The 14,322-nt window shown below is 43.2% G+C and overlaps 1 protein-coding gene across 2 annotated transcripts in view; it reads left to right on the top strand.

The window, feature by feature from the left end:
- The window catches only part of ARHGAP32 (Rho GTPase activating protein 32), a 267,273-nt gene that overhangs the window by 201,071 nt on the left and 51,880 nt on the right, over positions 1-14,322 (top strand). The window contains exon 1 of one of the 2 annotated variants that reach the window (XM_034754532.1): positions 6,358-6,469. The exons of the other annotated variant lie outside the window; for it this stretch is intronic. The gene's annotated coding sequence lies outside the window, so the exon portion shown is untranslated. Of the gene's footprint in view, positions 1-6,357; positions 6,470-14,322 lie in introns of those variants that run through there. 2 annotated transcript variants of the gene reach the window in all.

The following is a 14,322-nucleotide window of genomic DNA, read 5'->3' as shown; positions in this document are numbered from 1 at the left end:
ACAGATCTAATTATTTCTATAGAAGGCTCAGTTACTGCTGAGGCAGGGTTTTCCTCTCTTTTCCAATGAGTTTAAACTTGCTGCAAGATATAGTTTGGACATTGCTCTGGCTTTCAGGGCCTGCTTCATTAGCTTGTGAATCGACTTGCGCTTGTGATTAATTCAGAAGGCTCTGCTGATTTGAAGCTTCATTTGCAGGGTTTTATTTAAGGCCTGTGTCAACCTCACGCTCATTCTTTTTCAGGATTTAATCCTATAACTACAGTGTGAATCTTTTCATTTAATTCTTTGAATCAGTCTCTCAGGAACTTGCTGTGTTCAGGAAAAGGCAGATAAAAGTCTTCAGCTGTCTGCTTGATCCACCTTGGCCATATATCTTCCCAAACTACTTTTACCTTGGTCAGTGAAACACACATGCACTGATTCATTTCTTATAAACCTGGGCATGCAAGGCAGGCTATTCCACTTTATGGCTCCGACCACAGAGGGAGAACATAAGAGTGAGGCGCTCCCATCAATCCCAAGATACTATACGGCACCCAGACATCTTTATGGCAGATCTGCTGCAGGGGCCCTGAGAGTGGGAATCCTGATTTTTGTTCCCAAGCCTGCCTTTTCCTTAGTAGTGTGATGTTTTGCTTCTCTGCCTCCCAGCCAGCTTTCAACTGTAATGTTAATGTCTCCCAAATTAGCTTATAAACAGGCTTTTTCAGAGGACTTGATTACAGGATAAGTGTGGCTGAACGTGAAATGACACCGCAAAATAAGGTGCCTTCCTTCCATGGTTGAATTTGCCAGTTTGGAAGATGGAGAAAGTTACAAGGTGAATGGATAGGATTTTTTTAGCCACATGACTACTGTTAACATTAGCCCAGTCATATGAGAATGAACCCCTGACAGATTAATCAAGGCACCTCTGCAGATAGCTCAGAAGTAGCCTCAGGAAAACAAAGGACAGAGTTCAGGCTAAACTGTACAATGTATGGGCCTGATCAGAAACCCGTTCAAGTCAGTTGTAACGTCAGCGAGCTTTGGATTAGGTCTTATCTTCTTTAATTTGTTGTTTTGTATTTGCATATTAGTCTTGCAATATCGGGGCCCATTGTGCTAGGCACTATATATGGTTATGTCTACACAGCAGCTGGGAGGGCACTTTCCAATGCATGTAGACAGACACGCTAGCTCTGCTTGAGCGAACATACTGAAGATAGTGGTGTGGCCTTGGCAGCACAAGTGGCGGGCGGCTGGGGCCGGAGTACGTACTCAGGACCGTATTCGGACAGCTACTCCCGTGCTGTCACACTATACTACTGTTTTAAAAACACTAGCTCGAGCAGAGCTAGCACACGTCTGCCTGCCTGCGCCGGGCAGCACTATGCCAGTTGCTGTGTAGACATAACTAAGGGGAGACCGTCCCCGTCCTGAAGCGTTTATAATCTAAATAGACAAGATGGACAAAAGTTATAGCATGTGAAAGAGGCAAAGTGACTTGTCTAAGGCCATGCAGCACCTTGGTCATGATGAACTCATGCGATGAAATCTGGGCACCATTGAAGTTGATATTAGTTTTGTCACTGGCTTCAGGGAGGTCAGAATTCCAACCTGGGTCTCCTAGCTTCCAGTCCCTTGTCCTAGCCACTAGACTACACTGCCTTCCCGATACGTCACCCTCTATCTGAAGTAAGAAGATATAGGGTCTGATTTACCTCACATTTATACATATTTTACATTTGTGATGGATATCCTTGCCTTTTGTAGATATAGCAGAATATGAATTTTATTCTTATGGTTTCATTTCATGCAGGTAGTTCATTTGTACCACCATCAGGTATTTTGATTTATGCACAATAAATTGTCAGAGGAAAAATATAAGCCTTGGAAAAATTGTGGAAGATGAAATCAACCCAATTGTGCCCACGTTAAACGTAATAAAAAGCCTATGCCATGCGGTGCTCATTTCAGAGGTGCGAGAATTGAGACTTCCTTGCAGTGTGAACATTTTGTGCGGCATTGCCTGTGGCATGGAACCCTGTTTTTGTCATGTAGTCCATGTTTCCTCAGGGCTGATGGCTCCACCTTTAAAGCACACATTGTAAAACACATAGTAAAATCTTTCCTCAAGCACCACGATCATCATCAGAGTGATAATCTCCAGCTAATAAGACCACCATTGTAAATTAGGAAAGGAGTTAATGTTGTTTGTGACAGGACCCTTGCATTCTCATTCCAATTATCGGGAAGGTAGGAGTACTTGTAACCTGCAGCTTTGCTTTTAAATCAAACTGTGCAAAATGGAATGTTTAATTAATTCAGCCTTGCAGAATTCTTGCCTAAGGCAAGCTGTGAGTAATGTTTTGTTTCAGTGCATCATAGTTAAAGGGGATGAGTGGAGTTGAGGCCCAGCCAAGTATGTTTTCCTGAATACTTGTGTGACTGATATAACTGCTCTGTGTTTCTGTATATCCTGTCTTAGCCTTGCTGATCTGAATTTTTAATTGAATTTATTTTTGTATGCGTTTTCTACGAATGTTTTAGCAAATTAATTTGGTAGCAGGAACGTACATGTTAATTATAAGTGAATATTAGACAGTATTTGCAGAAAGAATTTTAAAGTCAGCATCATAAATATACACACAGGAAACCTCATTCTGCGAGTTAAACACATCCAGGCAGGGAAAAGAAATGTGATATTGTAATCTGCTTCCAACCAAAACAGCTCAAATTATGAATATCAAACTGAGAACAAGCATTATCAGTAGGCTTGACTTGGTGAATGATTTTGAACAAATAAATTCAAGAAAATTGTGAGTTGCTTGAGGACCATCTGTGAACAGTAAAAGAAACAAAATGTGTTGAACAAATTATTCATTGTGAGTTGCTCACCCAGCCCTACTGTTTGCCAAGATGCCTGTGTAAACTGAAGCAGATTCCTCTTTAATCCCTCTGGCCTCCAGTTTGCTTAATTTATCCACAGATTCTACATCTCAGTTTGTGACCTCACTTACTGTGATGTTAGACATTGCATTGTGTGACATCCCTGCATAAGTTGGGTACGTTCAGGAACAGACTGATTATACACAATAATAGTAATCAAATCAAATTTTTTACTGTAGTGTGTTACTCTTAAAATAATAGAGTGCGAAGACTAAAGGTGACCCACTATGAGTCGTCCCATTGACTTCATTGGAATTCTTGTAATACATAATGGCCTTGGCACTTATAGATCAGTTTTCATCTGTAGATCTCAAAGCTCAAAGGTTTATATTAGCCCCCATTTTACAGATGGGGAAACTGGAATTGGAAATAAAACACAGATTTCGTGGCTCCCACTTCAGGGAAGCTGCCTACTTTGTCTACATGGGGACTCTCAGGAAAATTAATTCCAATTAACTAAAGTTGCAAATTTAAAGTGGATTAGTTAAACTACATTAAATCCCTATGTGGATATTCTTATTCAGAAGTAAAATTCGGAACTGAATTAAGACCACTTTTTAATACCCCAGCAGGAATTTTTCTGCCATTGTAGGAATACCACCTCCCTGAATGACATTAGCTACATCAGCAGACGCACTTTTCTGTCCATGTAGCAGTGTCTACACTGGGGGTTTGGGTTGTTTTTGGAGGGGTGGGGGGTTTGACATAGCTGTATCACTAGGAGATGTGGGGTGGTTGGGTGTTTGTTTGTTTTTTCCCATCCCTGACCAATATAACTATGCTGGTATAAATTCTTAAGTGTAGACCAGGCCTGTATAGACAAGCTCTGAATGAGAGTGTCCACAGAAATTTAATGAAGTTTAACTAATCCACTTTAAATTCACACCTTCAGCTAATTTGATTGAATTTTCCAGAGGTGTGAGTTACTATAAATCAGTGGCTCTCAAACTTTTTGTATTGGTGACCCCTTTCACATAGCAAGTCTTTGAGTGCAACCCCTCCCCCCCCGCCTTAAATATATAAAAAGTGTTTTTAATTTATAACACCATTATAAATGGTGGAGGCAAAGCGGGGTTTGGGGTGGAGGTTGACAGCTCGCGACCCACCCATGTAATAACCTCACAGTCCCCTGAGGGGTCCCGACCCCCAGTTTGAGAACCCCTGCTATAAATCATCCAGAGCAGCGGTGTGAAGAATTTAGAGTTCTTGGATCTGACTCGATAACTGAGATTGGTGGATGTGGCCAGGACCATATTAAGGAAATCCAGGGATCTGGGCACATCTCAAATGGGGCTGCCTGTGGCACGGCCCCTCCTTGGGTTGGGAGTGGCAAGGGCCAACCATGACTCCTTTTTGGGCAGCCTACTCCCTAGACCACCATTCTCTGATCTTCAGATGGGCTAGGGCAGTGGTTCTCAAACTTTTGTACTGGTGACCCCTTTCACACAGCAAGCCTCAGAGGGTGACTCTCCTTTATAAATTAAGAACACTTCTTTATATTTAACACTATTATAAATGCTGGAGGCGAAGCGGGGTTTGGGGATGGAGGCTGACAGCTCACGACCCCCCAAGTAATAACCTCGCCGCCCATTGGCCTGGAGCAGCGAACCGTGGCCAGTGAGAGCCACGATCAGCCGAACCTGCGTATGCGGCAGGTAAACAAAACAGCCCGGCCTGCCTGGAGGCTTACCCTGGCGAACCATGTGCTAAAGGTTGCTGATCCCTGGTCTACATACAGTGGCACAGCTATACCGTTGCAGCAATGCCTCCGTAGCTTCAGTGTAGACACTACCTACACCGACAGGTAAATTTTTCAACCAGCTCGGGTTTTAACCTGCTACCTAAATGCTGTTCAGTGGGTTAAAAAATTGTGGTATTGATGTCAAAGAGTTGGCCTTATCTGTTTCCTCTTCTGCCCAGTAGATCCAAACAGCTGACTAACTGCAGAGCAGAAACCTTGGGTTCCCTGCTAATTGGATTAACAAAACCAGATCATCCATAGGGCTTGTCTATATTAGAAAAGTTGCACCAGTAACTAAATTGATTTAAAATCGGTCTAGTTACACTTGTGCAAACACCGAATGTAGACCCACTTAAACTAGTTTAAACCTTTCTTCTATCTGTTTAATTTGATTAATTAACTGGTTAAAGTAGACAGAGGTGTGTTTTTACTTGGTGTTTGCAACCTTTTGTGAACGGCTGTTCTCTGTTGCTTTTTCAGACAACTTGCAGGGTTTCTTTGTAAAGGGAAAGTTTAATTAAAAAAAAAAAACCTACCCCTTTCCCAACTCACAAGCCATCTTGCTTTATGAGCTTCATCCATGTAGGAAGTACCTAGGATTAGAAAGAAACTTCCCCTCTGGGCAGGTTATTCTATAGCTGCCTCCATGGCTGTAAAGAGCCTTGCCCCATCCTCTGAGGGAGCTGGTACTGGCCCCTGTTGAAAGCAGGATTCTGATACAGTGCAGCAATTTTTATGTTCCAGTGGATTTTCTCCATTGCTAGAGTAACATAAGACATGACACTGACATTCAGGAAGCAAGTGTGTGTAAGTATGTGTGAGAGAGAGACACTGACATCCAGGGTGTGTGAGACACTGACATACCTGAAGTGTGTATGTGTGCGCCCACAAATGAGAAAGGAACGGGGAGATTTTTTTCCTGACTCATATTGTTATTATTTATTTATAAATAAGCACCCGAGGTATGCCTAACACTTTAGAGACGAATAGAGGATGAAATCCCTGCCCTGTGCCGTTAACAGTTTAGGGAGGAAAGGGGATTAGTTTATTTAGATTAGATTTTCCACCCAAGACCACGTGGAGTGAGAGTCTTACTATTACACCCTGCAGGACTAGAATTCCTCTGTGTGAATGCATGAGTCAGCTTTTTATTGCCCTCCCTTTCTGTTGATTCAATCACTTTTCTTATCTCTGGAGCCAAACATATTGTCCTGTCAACAGGCCACTCCTTGTGCCTTACAAACCTGGGCCTGCTGGAATAAATGAAAAGCAGCAAGTGAAGGGAAACCAGATCCAGGAGGAGGTAAACTAGAAATTCAACCATTTGGGGCTGTTGTCTGAGTAATAAGCAGTCACCTGAGTAAAAGGGAGGAGCTAGACTAGTGTAGCTTGTTTCACAAGTGGGAGCTTTGGGAGGGGCCTCTTGTGGAGTTTCAATCACAGAGCACAGCTGTACTGCCTGAGACAGTGTGTGTGTGTGTGTGTGTGTGTGAGCCTCAGAATCAGAGGTTTTGCTGATCAGGAGACAAAAGCCACAACTTGAGAAGCTGGACTGGGAGCCTGGGAGAAGAGAGGTGGGAAAATTGAGCTTCGAGGGGATACCAGTGTGGCGGATATTTGAACTGGAGACACGGTGCAGTGGAAAATGACCTTTCACTCTGTCTGGATCTAATCCTCGGTGGCTGGACTAGAGAGCTGAGCTGATTAAGAAACTCCATTGCTTTGTTAATGAGTTTTGTGGAGTTAGCCTGCCACTGCTGAGGTACTGATTTTCTGGCCTGCAGCAAGTACAAGGTAAGAGGTGCTTTTTGCCTTGCTCTGGTGTCTCTCTTGTCTAAGACTTGCAGGGTTTGTTTGGTTCCCTTCACTGCTTGTTGCTTAGTTGCTTGGTTGTTGTTGTTAGTATTGGTAGTATTAATACTTACCATCTAGCAGCACAGTGTTTGAAAGAAGCTTTTTAACAATGGAGCATCAGGAATGAGAGTCTGATTGGCATAGGTGTGAGTTAAAAATACTCCGGGCATTTGAGTCATTTTACTCTGTAAATACCAGTTTGCTTTGTAATGTTTTCAAGGCACTGGGATGTACAGTACTGTGGCAGGAACTGGCCAGCCAGGATTCAGGAACTAGAGAGCGCCCAGGTGCCTTATTTCAGCTGCAGCAGCCGTATCTTTCCTGACTATCTCTTTACCCTCCTCTGCTAGATGAAAAATACCTGTTACTCAGGAATAGGTAGTGACACTTGGTTGTCTGTGCTGTACCTGCTGTATCTCGACAAACTTGTTTTTATTGTAAGAGAAATAGGCTCCCCTGGGATCCGTGCCCTGGGGCAGATTGCTTGGCTCTGGAGCTCACTTGTCATGCCAACAAAATATTTTATTAAAGCACACATGCGTACGCATGCACACACACACCGCTTCTGTTCATTGTTGTAACTCTGTTTTCTCTTCTGCGCATATCTGTTCCTGGGTCCATTTTAAGCATTTACCCTTACTGGCTCTCTAATGGTCAACAGAATTTTATTATATACAGACGTAGGGCATTGCAAAGCACTAGAGCAGTCCTGGATACAGGAATCACATTTCCTACACTCATGAAAGCTCTCACTAAAACCGTAGGAGAGAAGGAATTTCAGGATGCGTAAACTCCCATGCCATCCTCAATTTTCCTCCTTGTGCGTATTGTTTGGATTGCAGCTCCTACCAAATGTGCAGCTACACCTGAATGCAAAAAAGCCATAAGACAGATGGGAGTGTCTAAAATTTGAATTTCTATAAGTTCTGCATATCAGTTTCACCTTTTATTCCTCTTCTCCTTTTAACTGCAACTTGAGGCAGGCAAATCGCTTTAGGGATCGCCTATCCTTCAGCCTACAGATCAGTGGTTCTCAACCAGGGGTTCACGTACCTTTGGGGATACACAGAGGTCTTCCATGGGGTACATCAACTTGTCTTTTGGTATTTGCCTAGTTTTACATCAGGCTATATAAAAAGCACTAGCAAAGTCAGTACAAACTAAAATTTCACACAGATAGTGAATTGTTTATACTGATGTATATACTATACACTGAAATGTAAGTACAATATTTATTTTCCAATTGATTTATTTTATAGTTATGTGGTAAAAATGAGAGAGTCAGCAATTTTTCAGTAATAGCGCGCTGGGACGCTTGTACATTTATGTCTGGTTTTGTCAGCAAGTAGATTTTAAGTGAGGTGAGACTTGGAAGTACAGAAGACAAATCAGACTCCTGAAAAGGGTACAGTAGACTGGAAAGGTTGAGAGCCACTGCTACAGATCACTGATTGCATATTCAAAAATACTAGTCCAGTGTGTGCTACAGCTCATGGGCAGTGAATGTACTCTCTAAAAAGAAAATCCTCATTGAAAGCAGTTAGCGTGTGCATAGCAGGCAATCGCTTGTCTGTTTTTATTTATTCACAATATCTCAATGAGGTTCTAGTCCAGTGTGCCCAACCTTATTATACAGGACGGCCACATAACCCTAAGCACAACCATGTGAGGGCCAAACTGATTCTGTTCCGTATGTATTTAGATAGGTTGTGATGTACAGCATTGTCTAGTTAAAAACAAATAAAGAGGAGATCAGTGCATAGAATGTGTATCAGAATGATAGAAAACAGGGGAAAAAACAGTACAGAATACATAACTAAACTAAAATGATGTCAACATGACAACAAAACGCTAATGAGTTGGCTGTTAGTATATTGTGTTGAAGCAGGCCCCAGGCCTTATGAAATGCTCGCCTGGGCCGTAGTTTGGTCACCCCGGCTCTAGTGCATTTTAAGGACTAAATGGCCTGCAGGAGGTTGTGATTTCTGACTGCAGTGCCCCCAGTTAAGTCAGGGCTCCATTGTTATAGACACAAGACAAACATAGTAAGAACAGTCCCTTTTGAAATTAAACCTGTGTATTGGTAAGATAAAGGAAAGCAGAAACCATGTGAAACAACTATACCATGTAATGCATTCCTAGGATTTATAAACCAAATTGAACCTGTTGCTAGTCACAAACATACTGGGCCTGATTCTCAGGTACTCTTGGGGCCTTTTATTCCACTCTGGCACTGTAAAGTGAGCATAGAAGTAATTTGCATCAGCTTTAAGACCACTTCAGGTGCCTTTGTGTCTACACTGTAGCTGGGAGCCAGCCTCCCAGCCTGGGTAGACAGCCTCCTGCTAGCAGGGTTTGCATTAGCCCACTAAAAATAGTGGTGTAGACAGCAACACTGTCGGAGGCTCAGTCTAGCCATGCAAGCTCAAGCCCTCCCTGTTGAAGTAAATGGGAGCTGAGTGTCTCTTAGGTCAGATATGCCTGACTTGAGTAAAGTGATTATGGCTTATTTATAGTCACCTCGAAGCATGCTGGTAGAGAATGGAAAAAACAACAGGCCCTTGACTGCAGTGTCTCGAGTTCCAAGGCTGGTTACCGTGGGCCTCCGAGCAGGGAAATAGCAGCTCTCTGGCTGGTAATAATGGAGTCATGATGCCTGGTGAAGAGGGCAGGAGACGAGTGTTAACTCCGCTTGCTCTGAGGGAAGGCACAGTCTCATGAACAGTATCGCACCATTCCACAGAGTCACCGAAAAGTCTGTTGTAACAGCTATGCTGTGTCTTTTGAGAGCACACGTACTGGGTTCTGACATCAGACTTCTCCCCCTTCCAGGTGGGTCGCATGTAGTCCATCCTGCCGGAGTAGTCAGGGTCCCTCCCCAGTCATCTTTCCAGTTCAGGATTGGGTTCCCACCAAAGCCTGTCAAACGCCTCTTTAATCAGCTTTGCCATTGATCCAGCTCCTCCTCTCTTCCCACTACCAAGATCTGAATGGGTTACAGTGTAAAGCAAGAGCACCTTGACTGGAGTCACTCCAGATTTATGCTCATTTAACTGAAATCAGAATCAGACCTACCGTCCTCATTGGACTGGCTAGTGAAAGCTCTAGACTGGGAATTGAATGTGAATCTCGCACCTGGCGGTCCTGAGCAGTGCTTCTGTGCCAGTCCAGGATGGCTGTGTCTACACTAGTGGGTTTTTTGGCAAATCTCCTGCTGTTGCATTAGCATTTGTGCAATTCCACTGGTAGTAGCCACAGTCGATGCAACAGTGGTAGACATGGCTCAGCCGTTTATACTACCGTATCGTGTAGACCTGCTCTTGAAGTCTTCAAATCAAGACAAAATGTGCTTTAGTCAGATACATGTTATTTGACTCGATACAGGGTGAGTGGATTAAATGCTGTGGCCTATGTTATACAGGAGATCAGACTAGATCAGCGGTTCTCAAACTTATTTGATCACACCCCTTCTTTGTTTCTGTAGTAGTTTAAGGGCTCTCCCCTCCCTGCCGCCACACAAGTACATATACCATTTAAAAAAAAAATCAACCTGCAACTCTCACTAAATATTAAAAACAAGAATTGATTCAAACAGAGCCAGTGATCCATTGTAATAAGAGCAAAAGCCAAACTGCGATTGTTGTCGATGCCTACAATGAAACGTGCACAAACGTTGTAGCAAACGCATTCATGTACAGATGGCAATGATTTTGTATAATGCTATCCACGCTTAACAGAAATCTGTCACAGAAATTCAGTGTTATCTGAGGACCTGATATGTCTGGAGGAATCAGCTTTGCTAGTTATTCGTTGCTGTGGGTAAAATGTGCACAGTTCCCCCTCCCCGAATATATCTCCCCCCCCCCCCCCCCAGGTGGCCCACCCCCAAGTTTGAGAATCTCTAGACTAGATAATCTAATTGTCCCCTCTGGCCTTAATATCTATGAACAGGTATAGATGACACAATGTTTAAAACCGCAGTACCTGGTTGACATTGGCTCTCTCACCATGGAGGTGTTTTGGTGGGAGATTTGCAGAACAATAGTAGTGGTGACAAGGCTCAGTGGAGCACATTTGGTGTTGTCCCAATATATGCCTTCATAATATCTCCCCAAATAGTTTGTGATCTGTGTATCTATTAAGCACTGGTTACTGTGCTGTGCCTCTTCAGTGCAAATAACTTTGTGTATTGATATAGTGCATGCCAGGGCATATTAAATCAAACACTGATGCCCTCCCAAGGTGAACACTGGGGATAGACCAACACTGTCTCCCTGATGGATGGATCGGGCATTCAGCTGTGCTAATCATACATTTATCAGAGGCTCAGAACGCTTCAGATGGATCATTAGTCTCCAAGCTGACAGATAAAAGCAAAAGGACTGAATTAAACTCCACTACAATGAGAAGGGATTTAACAAAGTGCAGCAGGGCTGGGAGAAGCAAAAATTAGACCTCTGCAGAAATCACCTGCTCTGCTGTCTTCTTTCTCTAGTCCAGTGGTCCCCAATGTGGCGCCCGCGGAGCATCTACGTGCACCCACGTACTGGCCGGTGGTCAAGCATCCGTCGAAATGCTGCCGAAAATGCAGCGGCATTTCGGCGGTGACGCCTCTTGATGTTGCCTCTTCTCGGCAGCATTTCGGTGGATGCTTGTCCACTGGCCACGGTCCTCGGTGGCTCGTCATCCGGCGCCCGCCACCCGGAAAAGATTGGGGACCACTGCTCTAGTCCTTTTGTCTCCGTCCCTCCTTTGTCTTTTGCCCTCTTCCAAATCATCCTTAGCAGCCACTGTGTGCTAAATGCCCTCCATAACCTCTCTTTAAATCCCTCTCCTCTAGCAAAGCTTCCCTGTGCTGATCTCCCCACTGATGCCTTCTTGCATTTGAACTGCTGCCCTGTTTATATGGATTGCAAGTCCTTCAAGGTAGGGACTTTGTCCTAGCTAGGTAAAACCCTGTGATGCTGCCATATAAGTAAACAGGGCCCTGTTTGTCAGCACCAGTTTATATTCACAGATATATAAAAGTAGAGTAGGATTTAATGACCTAATCCTTTTTGTCCACACTTCTGTTGGAAGGGGCACATTTTAAGCTACCCCCACACCCACCTTCTTCCCTTCCTTTGAACCTTAGCTTAGAACCCCTAGCCATGAAGATCAGATGTGTCTCTGGCACGTGAGATATCGCAGCTTCCTCTTCCGAGTACAGATTGCCCTTCTATGCAGGTGACCCACTTTTCTGACTCACTAACCTTGAGGACACTCTTCCCGTCCTGTTACAAATCCTCAACCAGTTCTGCAGCATCTCGATATACAAAGTAAATAGGAAGCATCTAAACCAGCATCCTTGCCCAGTATAAATAGATCTGTCAGTTTTCAACAGCACTCTTGGGTTAAGTTAATAATATAATATGGGCCTGATTTCCAGAGGTGCTGCTGAGCTGGTGCAGAAGTCAATGGGAATTATGGATGCTGAGTCCTTCTGAAAATGAAGCGTGCGTGTATGTCTATATGTATCGGTGTGTGTATGTTAGCATATAGCAAAAGAAAGATGTGGAGAGAGGTAACTGCTGCTGGACAGATAAAACATTAGTTTGCTGATTCACAGTTTTGACTCTGATAGGGGAACAATGCGACCTTAATATCGGGGAAGTTGCTCGTGTTCTCTGAAAAGTCTGGTATTGACTAAGTAAGGAGTTAATGGCCATGGAGAGGATTTTCTGTGCTCATGCTGGAGCTTCATCCCCAAATAATACCCTGACACTTACATCCCAGCCAAAGGCTGAGGCGATAAGGATATGGCCAAGGAGAGCTGTAGTTTTGCTGAGGTAATTGCACATAGACTCGGCATCCGAAGAAGTCTAACAGCGACTTATAAATAAGAGCAGTCATGCCATTTATCATTTGTAATGACCTCATTTACTCTTCCTGTGGACAGTGCCCACTTAACAGCTTGGAAAATATTTATTCCCTACTGATTTTTTTCATCTTTCTTTCACCACGATGAATGATTTTTATTTATTTTATTTAATGACACTACAATGAACAATCGTTAAGATATGTAGCAACTTCTCCAACCACAAGGTCCTGCCTTAGCAGGTGTCGGCCCAGCCCTGGAGAAGTGCTGGAGCAGCAAGCAATGCACAATGTGTTTTTACTGAGCAATAAGTAAAACTGGTGAAGATTTTGTAATTGGAGATGGAGGAGTATTTTTGTAGGCTCCTGTATCTATGGCATTTGAAGAATATATAGGGAAGTGATCCTGCAAATGCTTCGGACCGAGCAGTGCTCACTAATGTGAGTAGAGCCATTGGATTTATTTGTATTGTATTCACTTCCACTTGAAGTCCATGGCACTACTCAGAGTAGTAAGCACTGTGCTCAGTGGTAAGTGGAAATGTTTGGTTCTTAAGGAAAAGAGGTCTTACCTCCATTTTACAGATGGGGAAACTGATGCACAAAGCAGGGTTGAGTAATTTACCCAGTGTCTCAAGGAGCCTAACTAAAGACCATTGAAGTCGGTGGGAGTCTTTGGCGTCAATTGAAGTAAATGGGACTCGGCACGTAAGGTTAAGCACAACCATAAGTGTTTGCAGGAACACAGTGAGTCTTGGAATAGACGAGCTAGGAATAGACCTCACAGCTCCTGACTTCCTGTTCTTTAGCCACAAGAGCGTGGTGCTACTTCTCCTCCCTCCACAGTAAAGTCTAGTTTGAGAGTAGAATCAGTCTTATTTTGAGGGCCAATAGCCCTGACAAATATCCCTTTAGCCTGACCTGGTGTAAACTATCTTCTTTCAGAGAATGGATTTTCTCCCTGGTATGTGATATCTAGCTGGACCTGAATGTGCTTTTTTAAGGCATCTTCCGTACTCCCTCCTTTTTTTGATTTTTTGCTACTGGAGTTTGTAGTTTGATAGATATTTTAAACCATGTTCTAGTTTTTGACCTTAACACAACATTCTCCTCGCAGCAGGGGACAGCTGTGTTCCGTAGTGTGTAAAATCACTGTTAATAGGAGAAGCGAACGCACTGCCAAGTGCTGAAAATGTGGGTCAGCATATATGGTGTCAGATTTTCTCTTGCAGAGTCAAAGTTTACTAATCCTGCATTAGAGATCATGCTGCAGTCAGGAGTCTTGGGAAGAACAGTCTGTCTATTTTGTTTTAAATCTATCCCTAATTATACACATACTTATTAGTGATAAATATTAAGACAGATATTTGCATTCTTGAACTTATTCTTGCTAAATGTAATTGGATTGCAGTTAGACAAACCGTGAACATGTGAGCACTGGCTTTATAATCTTACCATCACCACATTTGGGTACCGTCAATTTGTGTGGCTGGTGAATTGGGTGCTGTATATACCAGCAAACCCTCCTTGCATAGTTTATGCTGGCAAAGCCTGTGTAGCTTATACCAGTTCGCTGAATGAAATAAGCTATATCATCAAAAGCAGTTTTTAGCCTGTATAATTGCATCTAGTCTAGGGCCTTTGCTAGCATTGCTAAGTCTGTTAGGGGTGTGACTTTCTTTTTTTCATGCTCCATGAGCAAATAATTGGTTTTTTGAATCATTTGCAGTTCTGAAAATTTGAAGAAAAAAATCAGTTAGGGTTGAACAAAATACAACATTTTTCATAATTTTTGGTGAGTAGAAAAAGTCCATTTCATGTCCGTTTCAGAGCAGAGATTTGAATCTGGGTCTCCCATATCCCAGGTGAGTGTCCTAACCACTTGGCTAAAATGGTGGTAGGGGACCGCCAACAGCAGCAGCGGCACTACTGTCTCC

The sequence above is a fragment of the Trachemys scripta genome, chromosome 21 (genome assembly GCF_013100865.1).
Source record: "Trachemys scripta elegans isolate TJP31775 chromosome 21, CAS_Tse_1.0, whole genome shotgun sequence".
NCBI lineage: Eukaryota > Metazoa > Chordata > Testudines > Emydidae > Trachemys > Trachemys scripta.
Note: the sequence above shows the minus strand (reverse complement) of the source record. Positions and strands in the feature narration are given on the sequence as shown.